The sequence below is a fragment of the Triticum aestivum genome, chromosome 2D (genome assembly GCF_018294505.1).
Source record: "Triticum aestivum cultivar Chinese Spring chromosome 2D, IWGSC CS RefSeq v2.1, whole genome shotgun sequence".
Lineage (NCBI taxonomy): Eukaryota > Viridiplantae > Streptophyta > Magnoliopsida > Poales > Poaceae > Triticum > Triticum aestivum.
In genome coordinates this window covers 108,554,526-108,564,727 of record NC_057799.1, presented here as the reverse complement: position 1 = coordinate 108,564,727, position 10,202 = coordinate 108,554,526, and positions in this window count along the sequence as shown.

Below are 10,202 nucleotides of genomic sequence, written 5' to 3'. Positions count from 1 at the left end.
CCCAGACACCACGTGATGATCGGGTGTGATAAGCTCTACGTCCATCTACAACGGGTGCAAGCCAGTTTTGCACACGCAGAATACTCAGGTTAAACTTGCCAAGCCTAGCATATGCAGATATGGCGTCGGAACACTGAGACCGAAAGGTCGAGCGTGAATCATATAGTAGATATGATCAACATAGTGATGTTCACCATTGAAAACTACTCCATTTCACGTGATGATCGGTTATGGTTTAGTTGGTTTGGATCACGTGATCACTTAGATGATTAGAGGGACGTCTATCTAAGTGGGAGTTCTTAAGTAATATGATTAATTGAACTTAAATTTATCATGAACTTAGTCCTGATAGTATTTTGCAAATTATGTTGTAGATCAATAGCTCGTGTTGTTGCTTCCCTATGTTTATTTTGATATGTTCCTAGAGAAAAATTATGTTTAAAGATGTTAGTAGCAATGATGCGGATTGGATCCGTCATCTGAGGTTTATCCTCATTGCTGCACAGAAGAATTATGTCCTTGATGCACCGCTAGGTGACAGACCTATTGCAGGAGCAGATGCAGACGTTATGAACGTTTGGCTAGCTCAATATGATGACTACTTGATAGTTTAGTGCACCATGCTTAACGGCTTAGAATCGGGACTTCAAAGACGTTTTGAACGTCATGGACCATATGAGATGTTCCAGGAGTTGAAGTTAATATTTCAAGCAAATACCCGAGTTGAGAGATATGAAGTCTCCAACAAGTTCTATAGCTAAAAGATGGAGGAGAATAGCTGAAGCAGTGAGCATGTGCTCAGATTGTCTGGGTACTACAATCGCTTGAATCAAGTGGGAGTTAATCTTCCAGATAAAATAGTGATTGACAGAATTCTCTAGTCACCATCACCAAGTTAGTAGAACTTCGTGATGAACTGTAGTATGTAAGGGATGACGAAAGTAATTCCCGAGCTCTTCGTGATGCTGAAATCGGCGAAGGTAGAAATCAAGAAAGAGCATCAAGTGTTGATGGTTAACAAGACCACTAGTTTCAAGAAAAGGGCAAAGGGATAGAAGGGGAACTTCAAGAAGAACGGCAACCAAGTTGCTGCTCAAGTGAAGAAGCCCAAGTGTGGACCTAAGCCTGAGACTAAGTGCTTCTACTGCAAAGGGACTGGTCACTGGAAGCGGAACGGCCGCAAGTATTTGGTGGATAAGAAGGATGGCAAAGTGAACAAAGGTATATTTGATATACAGATTATTGATGTGTATTTTACTAGTGTTCGCAGCAACCCCTCGGTATTTGATACTGGTTCAGTTGCTAAAGAGTAGTAACTCTAAACGGGAGTTGCATAATGAACATAAACTAGTTAAGGATGAAGTGACGATGTGTATTGGAAGTGGTTCCAAGATTGATATGATCATCATCGCACACTCCCTATACTTTCGGGATTAGTGTTGAACCTAAATAAGTGTTATTTGGTGTTTGCGTTGAGCATGAATATGATTTGATCATGTTTATTGCAATACGGTTATTCATTTAAGTTAGAGAATAATTGTTGTTCTGTTTACATGAATAAAACCTTATATGGTTACACACCCAATGAAAATGGTTCGTTGGATCTCGATCGTAGTGATACACATATTCATAATATTGAAGCCAAAAGATACAAAGTTAATAATGATAGTGCAACTTATTTGTAGCACCGTCGTTTAGGTCATATTGGTGTAAAGCGCATGAAGAAACTCCATGCTGATGGGCTTTTGGAATCACTTGATGCTTGCGAACCATGCCTTATGGGCAAGATGACTAAGACTCCGTTCTCCGGAACAATGGAGCAAGCAACTGGCTTATTGGAAATAATGCATACTAATGTATGCGATCCGATGAGTGTTGAGGCTCGCGGCGGGTATCATTATTTTCTGACCTTCACAGATGATTTGAGCAGATATGGGTATATCTACTTGATGAAACATAAGTCTAAAGCACTTGAAAAGTTCAAAGAATTTCAGAGTGAAGTGGAAAATCATCGTGACAAGAAAATAAGGTTTCTACGATCTGATCGCGGAGACAAATATTTGAGTTACGAGTTTGGTCTTCAATTAAAACAATGTGGAATAGTTTCACAAATTCGTGCCACCTGGAACACCACAACATAATGGTGTGTCCGAACGTCATAACCGTACTTTATTGAATATAGTACAATCTATGATGTCTCTTACCGATTTACCACTATCGTTTTGGGGTTATGCATTAGAGACAGCTGCATTCACATTAAATAGGGTACCATCTAAATCTGTTGAGACGACATCTTATGAACTGTGGTTTGGCAAGAACCCAAAGTTGTCGTTTCTTAAAGTTTGGGGTTGCGATGCTTATGTGAAAAAGTTTCATCCTGATAAGCTCAAACCCAAATCGGAGAAATGTGTCTTCATAGGATACCGAAAGGAGACAGTTGGGTACACCTTCTATCACAGATCCGTGTTGGAAATATGCCCTAGAGGCAATAATAAATTGGTTATTATTATATTTCCTTGTTCATGATAATCGTTTATTATCCATGCTAGAATTGTATTGATAGGAAACTCAGGTACATGTGTGGATACATAGACAACACCATGTCCCTAGTAAGCCTCTAGTTGACTAGCTCGTTGATCAATAGATGGTTACGGTTTCCTGACCATGGACATTGGATGTCGTTGATAATGGGATCACATCATTAGGAGAATGATGTGATGGACAAGACCCAATCCTAAGCCTAGCACAAAGATCGTGTAGTTCGTTTGCTAGAGCTTTTCTAATGTCAAGTATCATTTCCTTAGACCATGAGATTGTGCAACTCCCGGATACCGTAGGAATGCTTTGGGTGTACCAAACGTCACAACGTAACTGGGTGGCTATAAAGGTGCACTACAGGTATCTCCGAAAGTGTCTGTTGGGTTGGCACGGAATCGAGACTGGGATTTGTCACTCCGTGTAAACGGAGAGGTATCTCTGGGCCCACTCGGTAGGACATCATCATAATGTGCACAATGTGACCAAGGAGTTGATCACGGGATCATGCATTACGGTATGAGTAAAGTGACTTTCCAGGTAACGAGATTGAACAAGGTATTGGGATACCGACGATCGAATCTCGGCAAGTAACGTACCGATTGACAAAGGGAATTGTATACGGGATTGATTGAATCCTCGACATCGTGGTTCATCCGATGAGATCATCGTGGAAACATGTGGGAGCCAACATGGGTATCCAGATCCCGCTGTTGGTTATTGACCGTAGAGGCGTCTCGGTCATGTCTGCATGTCTCCCGAACCCGTAGGGTCTACACACTTAAGGTTCGGTGACGCTAGGGTTGTAGAGATATTAGTATGCGGAAACCCGAAAGTTGTTCGGAGTCCCGGATGAGATCCCGGACGTCACGAGGAGTTCCGGAATGGTCCGGAGGTGAAGAATTATATATAGGAAGTCAAGTTTCAGCCATCGGGAAAGTTTCGGGGGTCACCGGTATTGTACCGGGACCACCGGAAGGGTCCCGGGGGTCCACCGGGTGGGGCCACCTATCCCGGAGGGCCCCATGGGCTGAAGTGGGAAGGGAACCAGCCCCTAGTGGGCTGGGGCGCCCCCCATGGGCCTCCTCCTGCGCCTAGGGTTGGAAATCCTAGGGGTGGGGGGCGCCCCACCTGACTTGGGGGGCAAGTTTCCCCCCTGGCCGCCGCCCCCCCCTTGTAGATGGGATCCAGGGCCGGCGCCCCCCAGGGGGCCTATATATAGTGGGGGGGGAGGGAGGGCATCAGCACCACAGCCCCTGGCGCCTCCCTCTCCCCCTGCAACACCTCTCCCTCTCGCAGAAGCTTGGCGAAGCCCTGCCGAGATCCCCGCTACTTCCACCACCACGCTGTCGTGCTGCTGGATCTCCATCAACCTCTCCTTCCCCCTTGCTGGATCAAGAAGGAGGAGACGTCGCTGCTCCGTACGTGTGTTGAATGCGGAGGTGCCGTCCGTTCCGCACTCGGTCATCGGTGATTTGGATCACGGCGAGTACGACTCCATCAACCCCGTTCACTTGAACACTTCCGCTCGCGATCTACAAGGGTATGTAGATGCACTCCTTTCCCCTCGTTGCTAGTATACTCCATAGATGGATCTTGGTGATGCGTAGGAAATTTTAAATTCTGCTACGATCCCCAACAGTGGCATCATGAGCCAGGCCTATGCGTAGTTACTATGCACGAGTAGAACACAAAGCAGTTGTGGGCGTAGATGTTGTCAATTTTCTTGCCACTACTAGTCTTATCTTGTTTCAGCGGCATTGTGGGATGAAGCGGCCCGGACCGACCTTACACGTACGCTTACGTGAGACAGGTTCCACCGACTGACATGCACTAGTTGCATAAGGTGGCTAGCGGGTGTCTGTCTCTCCCACTTTAGTCGGATCGGATTCGATGAAAAGGGTCCTTATGAAGGGTAAATAGAAATTGGCATATCACGTTGTGGCTTTTGCGTAGGTAAGAAACGTTCTTGCTAGAATCCCATAGCAGCCACGTAAAACATGCAACAACAATTAGAGGACGTCTAACTTGTTTTTGCAGGGTATGCTATGTGATGTGATATGGTCAAAAGGATGTGATGAATGATATATGTGATGTATGAGATTGATCATGTTCTTGTAATAGGAATCACGACTTGCATGTCGATGAGTATGACAACCGGCAGGAGCCATAGGAGTTGTCTTTATTTTTGTATGACCTGCATGTCATTGAATAACGCCATGTAAATTACTTTACTTTATTGCTAAACACGTTAGCCATAGAAGTAGAAGTAATCGTTGGCGTGACAACTTCGTGAAGACACGATGATGGAGATCATGATGATGGAGATCATGGTGTCATGCCGGTGACAAAGATGATCATGGCGCCCCGAAGATGGAGATCAAAGGAGCAAAATGATATTGGCCATATCACGTCACCTTATGATCTGCATGTGATGTTTATCATGTTTACATCTTATTTGCTTAGAACGACGGTAGCATAAATAAGATGATCCCTCACTAAAATTTCAAGGGACGTGTTCCCCCTAACTGTGCACCATTGCGAAGGTTCGTTGTTTCGAAGCACCACGTGATGATCGGGTGTGATAGATTCTAACGTTCGAATACAACGGGTGTTGACGAGCCTAGCATGTACTAACATGGCCTCGGAACACATGCGAAACACTTAGGTTGACTTGACGAGCCTAGCATGTACAGACATGGCCTCGGAACACAAGAGATCGAAAGGTCGAACATGAGTCGTATAGTAGATGCGATCAACATGGAGATGTTCACCGATGATGACTAGTCCGTCTCACGTGATGATCGGACACGACCTAGTTTGACTCGGATCATGTATCACTTAGATGACTAGAGGGATGTCTATCTGAGTGGGAGTTCATTAAATAATCAGATGAACTTCATTATCATGAACATAGTCAAAAGGTCTTTGCAAATTATGTCATAGCTTACGCTTTAGCTCTACTGTTTAAGATATGTTCCTAGAGAAAATTTAGTTGAAAGTTGGTAGTAGCAATTATGCGGACTGGGTCCGTAAACTGAGGATTGTCCTCATTGCTGCACAGAAGGCTTATGTCCTTAATGCACCGCTCGGTGTGCTGAACCTCAGCGTCGTCTGTAGATGTTGCGAAACATCTGACATACACGTTTTGATGACTACGTGATAGTTCAGTGCGTAATGCTAACGGTTTAGAATTGTGGCACCAAAGACGTTTTGAAACGTCGCAGAACATATGAGATGTTCCGAAGACTGAAATTGGGATTTCAGACTAGTGCCCACGTCAAGAGGTATGAGACCTCTGACAAGTTTCTTAAGCCTGCAAACTAAGGGAGAAAAGCTCAATCGTTGAGCATGTGCTCAGATTGTCTGAGTACTACAATCACTTGAATCGAGTGGGAGTTAATCTTCCAGATGAGATAGTGATGGTTCTCCATAGTCACTGCCACCAAGCTATTAGAGCTTCGTGATGAACTATAACATATCAGGGATAGACATGATGATCCTTGAGCAACTCGCGATGTTTGACACCGCGAAAGTAGAAATCAAGAAGGAGCATCAATTGTTGATGGTTAGTAAAACCACTAGTTTCTAGAAGGGCAAGGGCAAAAGGGATACTTCATGAAACAGCAAATCATTTGCTGCTCTAGTGAAGAATCCCAAGGTTGAACCCAAACCCGAGACTAAGTGCTTCTGTAATGAGGGGAACGGTCACTGAAGCGGAACTACCCTAGATACTTGGTAGATGAGAAGGCAGGCAAGGTCGACAGAAGTATATTGGATATACATTATATGAATGTGTACTTTACTAGTACTCCTAGCAGCACCAGGGTATTAGATACCGGTTCGGTTGCTAAGTGTTAGTAACTCGAAATAAAAGCTGCGGAATAAACGGAGACTAGCTAAAGGTGAGATGACGATATGTGTTGGAAGTGTTTCCAAGGTTGATGTGATCAAGCATCGCATGCTCCCTCTGCCATCGAGATTGGTGTTAAACCTAAATAATTGTTATTTGGTGTTTGCGTTGAGCATAAACATGATTGGATTATGTTTATCGCAATACGGTTATTCATTTAAGGAGAATAATGGTTACTCTGTTTATTTGAATAATACCTTCAATGGTCTTGCACCTAAAATGAATCTCGATCGTAGTGATACACATGTTCGTGCCAAAAGATATAAAATAGTAATGATAGTACCACATACTTGTGGCACTGCCATTTGAGTCATATTGGTATAGAACGCATGAAGAAGCTCCATGTAGATGGATCTTTGGACTCACTCGTTTTTGAAAAGATTGAGACATGCGAACCATGTCTATTGGTATATATGCATGAAGAAACTCCATGCAGATGGATCGTTTGGACTCACTTGATTTTGAATCACTTGAGACATGCAAATCATACCACATGGGCAAGATGACTGAAAGGCCTCGTTTTCAGTAAGATGGAACAAGAGAGCAACTTGTTGGAAGTAATACATTTTGATGTGTGCAGTCCAATGAGTGCTGAGGCATGCAGTGGATATCGTTATGTTCTTACTTCACAGATGATTTGAGTAGATGCTGAGTGTATTTACTTGATGAAACACAAGTCTGAATTATTGAAAGGTTCAAGTAATTTCAGAGTGAAGTTGAAGATCGTCGTGACAAGAGGATAAAATGTCTATGATATGATCATAGAGATATCTGAGTTACGAGTTTGGCACACAATTAAGACATTGTGGAAAGTGTTTCACAATTAATACCGCCTGGAACACCATAGTGTGATGGTGTGTCCGAACATCATAACTGCACCCTATTGGATATGGTGCATACCATGATGTCTCTTATCGAATTACCACTATCGTTTATGGGTTAGGCATTAGAGACAACCGCATTCACTTTAAAAGGGGCACCACGCAATTCCGTTGTGACGACACCGTTTAGAGAAACCTAAGTTGTCGTTTCTTAAAAGTTTGGGGCTGCGATGCTTATGTGAAAAAAGTTTCAGGCTGATAAGCTCGAACCCAAAGCGGATAAATGCATCTTCATAGAATACCCAAAACAGTTGGGTATACCTCCTATTTCAGATCCGGAAGCAAGGTGATTGTTTCTAGAAACAGGTCCTTTCTCGAGGAAAAGTTTCTCTCGAAAGAATTGAGTGGGAGGATGGTGGAGACTTGATGAGGTTATTGAACCATAATGTCAACTAGCGTGTAGCGGGGCAAATGAAGTTGTTCCTGTGGCACCTACACCAATTGAAGTGGAAGCTTATGATAGTGATCATGAAACTTCGGATCAAGTCACTACCAAACCTCGTAGGACGACGAGGATGCGTACTACTTTAGAGTAATGCGTGATCCTGTCTTGGAAGTCATGTTGCTAGACAACAATGAACCTACGAGCTATGGAGAAGCGATGGTGGGCCCATATTCCGACAAATGGTTAGAAACCATGAAATCCGAGATAGGATCCATGTATCAGAACAAAGCGTGGACTTTGGTGAACTTGCCCGATGATTGGCAAGCCATTGAGATAAATGGATCTTTAAGAAGAAGACGGAAATGGACGGTAATGTTACCGTCTATGAAGCTCGACTTGTGGCAAAGAGTATTTTCACAAGTTCAAGGAGTTGACTACGATGAGATTTTCTCATCCATAGCGATTCTTAAGTCCGTCGGAATCATGTTAGCATTAGCTGCATTTATGAAATCTGGCAGATGGATGTCAAAACAAGTTTCCTTACCAGTTTTCGTAAGGAAAGGTTGTATGTGATACAATCAGAAAGGTTTTGTCCTAAGGATGCTAAAAGGTATGCTAGCTCCAGCGATCCTTCCATGGACTAGAGCAAGCGTCTCGGAGTCAGAATATACGCTTTGATGGAGTGATCAAAGTTTTTGGGTTTATACAAAGTTTGTTAGAGACTTGTATTTACTATAAAGTGAGTGGGAGCGCTACAACATTTCTGGTAAGTATATGTGAATGACATATTGTTGATCCGAAATGATGTAAAATTTCTGGAAAGCATGAAGGGTTGTTTGAAAGGAGTTTTTCAAAGGAAGACCTGGATAAAGCTGCTTACGTATTGGGCATCAAGATCTATAGAGATAGATCAAGGCGCCTGATGATACTTTCAAAGAACGCACACCTTGACATGATTTTGAAAGAGTTCAAAATAGATCAGCAAAGAAGGAGTTCTTGGCTGTGTTACAAGGTGTGAGTATTGAGTAAGACTCAAGACCTGACCACAACAGAAGAGAGAGAAAGGACGAAGGTCGTCCCCTATGCTTTAGACGTAGGCTCTACAGTATGCTATGCTGTGTACCGCACATGATGTGTGCCTTGCCATGAGTTGGTCAAGGGGTACAATAGTGATCCGGGAATGGATCACATGACAGCGGTCGAACTTATCCTTAGTATCTAGTGGACTAAGGAATTTTCTCGATTATGGAGGTGAAAAGGAGTTCGTCGTAAAGGGTTACGTCGATGCGAACTTTGACACTAATCCGGATGACTCTGAGTAGTAGACCGGATTCGTATAGTAGAGCAGTTATTTGAAATGGCTCCAAGTAGCGCGTGGTAGCATCCACAAGATGACATAGATATTCGTAAAGCACACACGGATCTGAAAGGTTCAGACCCGTTGACTAATAACCTCTCTCACAAGCATAACATGATAAAACAAGAACTCATTGAGTGTTAATCACATAGTGATGTGAACTAGATTGTTGACTCTAGTAAACTCTTTGGATGTTGGTCACATGGTGATGTGACCTGTGAGTGTTAATCACATGGTGATGTGAACTAGATTATTGACTCTAGTGCAAGTGGGAGACTGTTGGAAATATGCCCTAGAGGCAATAATAAATTGGTTATTATTATATTTCCTTGTTCATGATAATCATTTATTATCCATGCTAGAATTGTATTGATAGGAAACTCAGATACATGTTTGGATACATAGACAACACCATGTCCCTAGTAAGCCTCTAGTTGACTAGCTTGTTGATCAATAGATGGTTACGGTTTCCTGACCATGGACATTGGATGTCGTTGATAACGGGATCACATCATTAGGAGAATGATGTGATGGACAAGACCCAATCCTAAGCATAGCACAAAAGATCGTGTAGTTCGTTTGCTAGAGCTTTTCCAATGTCAAGTATCATTTCCTTAGACCATGAGATCGTGCAACTCCCGGATACCGTAGGAGTGCTTTGGTGTGCCAAACGTCACAACGTAACTGGGTGACTATAAAGGTACACTACGGGTATCTCCGAAAGTGTCTGTTGAGTTGGCACGGATCGAGACTGGGATTTGTCACTCCGTATGTCGGAGAGGTATCTCTGGGCCCACTCGGTATTGCATCATCATAATGAGCTCAAGGTGACTAAGGAGTTAGCCACGGGATCATGCATTACGGTACGAGTAAAGTGACTTGCCGGTAACGAGATTGAACAAGGTATTGGGATACCGACGATCGAATCTCGGGCAAGTAACGTACCGATTGACAAAGGGAATTGTATACGGGATTGATTGAATCCTCGACATCGTGGTGTTGGGGAACGTAGTAATTTCAAAAAAATTCCTACGCACACGCAAGATCATTGTGATGCATAGCAACGAGAGGGGAGAGTGTTGTCCACGTACCCTCGTAGACCGACAGCGGAAGCGTTATCACAACGCGGTT